The sequence below is a fragment of the Macrobrachium rosenbergii genome, chromosome 51 (genome assembly GCF_040412425.1).
Source record: "Macrobrachium rosenbergii isolate ZJJX-2024 chromosome 51, ASM4041242v1, whole genome shotgun sequence".
Classification (NCBI taxonomy): Eukaryota; Metazoa; Arthropoda; class Malacostraca; order Decapoda; family Palaemonidae; genus Macrobrachium; species Macrobrachium rosenbergii.
Window position 1 is genome coordinate 43,980,168 of NC_089791.1, and position 2,215 is coordinate 43,982,382.

Sequence of the window (2,215 nt, forward strand, 5' to 3'; positions counted from 1 at the left end):
ATTTGAGTCCTCCCATATGCTTCTAGAATTTACTCTAGTCCTCCACTTCAAAGGATTTTTTTTTTTTAATTGTCAGCAGTAAGTCAGATTCAGTAATGATTATCTACTAAAATGTATTTCCGCTGTTTGCCTGCAAAGTCCATTATGGCTTCTGAAACTCATAAATTTTTCTCCTTACAATCTGTTTTACGATTTATCTTTTTTGCTTTCTTACTAATTTCAGACCCACTATTACCGTATTTCACAAATGACATGAGCCCTAAAAGGTAACAAGTAAAAGATTAAAGAGATTACCCCCAGCTTTAAATAGTACATAAACAAAAATGCAAATATTTTAAGGGAAGCAATCACCACCTCTAAGATTACTTGTTAACCTACCAAGCTCTATCACAGTAAGAAAATTTAAATTGCTCTCCTGAAGAAGAAGTCATTCATTTTCTCATTACATTTCAATTAATAAGGTTGTGGAGGACTCCAGTTCTCTGATCCTATCGAGTTTCCCTGACTGAACCCTGTAAGGCCTCCTTAACCTTATTTTGTAAGGCCTGTACTTAAGTTTCTGCTCCAGATCGCCTTCTAGTAGAATTCCGTAAATAATGACAGAAAAGCTCTGGTGTCTAATGCTCTTCATCCCTTAATTCTTGATTCTTGCATCTCTTCTCTTTCAAAAATTTGATAGGTCGTTCAATTCCCCTCTCCCTTCATAAGAAATTAAATTTCCGAGTCTTCCAAAATATGAGACTGTTCTCATTTGTGACTAGATAGATTTTACTTGATTTGATAATGTTGTTTCACAGTTCAGGTGCTAACTATATAAAATATCTGTTTCTAAATACAAAGTCTTTATCTTCCGTTCCACGACAACTCATAGTGCTAACTAGACAATTTTGCAGATCTTGGAATCAAGGAAACAGTGATATCCAATGTAGGTTTTCTTGAACTGGAATTTAGTGAACCCTAAGAAAAGGCAAATGAAACTATGGGTAGACTGAATAAAATTTGGAAATCAAATAGACTGAAGCTGCAAAGACAAGTACGCTTAAACATGACCGTGACTGTAGCGAATGGCTTGGACATAATAATGTCAGCTGGGTCCCCTTAGGCACCAGAAGAGTTAGACGAGAACTAAGTGACGGGAGGATGGAGAGAGTGGAGATTTGTGAAAGCGAAAGCGCAAGAAAGTCATATTTAGCGGAATTTCAGACCCAAAATAATACTGAAACAGCTTTTCAAGCGTCAGTCCTGCCAGAACAAAGCCGTTCAATAAACGATGTTTATTTATGAATAAGAATTTTTTCTGCTATTTCTTTTGCCAAAGTGTTTGACCCCTGAACTCTCGCCGTTCCCCTTCTCCCAAGAGAATACGTAAAATAAGTTAAAAGATTTAATTTCCTAGACGGGAAATGAAAATTATATTCCATTCTCCATCCACTAGTTTATTCCGTGGGTTATCTCTCCATTTCTCTTAGTCTCTTTCATGTGATCCAGTTTCTTCACGTCCATTTATTCAAGTTCCCATTCACACGCGACCACAGCTGTCTGTTTTGAGAACACACAAAGAACATATTTTGTTCACATTCATTCTTTCACATCCTCGGTTTTTGTCGCAAAGAAGGCAAATCAGAAAATCGACCCTTTCGTTAAAGATGAAAGTCCCGCCCTCCTCCATGACAGGAGCCTGCAGAATTTTCCCCAGATTTGAATCAAAGGAGGAATGGGCCGTGGATTCTCATTCTCGTCATATTGTGGGCGCTCTTTGGAATACGCAATTTTTCGTGTGTGTTCCAGTAAGAGAGCTGTCTATTTTCGGACCGTCTATTCACTCTTTCTGCCTCAGTGTTACTTCTAAGCCTCGTTAAATAAGTGTTAAAACAGTGGTCTTTGGGAGGGAAATTGCTGACCCTGTAACCAAGTCTACTTTCTTTATACTAAATCATTTTCATACGCTGAAGACGAGAAGTTTTAAATGTATTTTCGTACGTCTCTAAAAGAAAAGAAGTTCTGAAAGGACGACTCGGGTACAAATGACGTCATAATAGTTTTTTTAATACGTTTTCTCTTTGTCTGGAATTAATTGTCAGTTTACGGGTGCATACGCTAATGTGACCTACTTTAGATGTGATTGTTATATAAAGTAAAAATAGTTTCTGATGTATTGCTCAGTTTCTAGTACTCAGACCAGCTTAGTTATTAACAAACCTTACCATTTTTATTT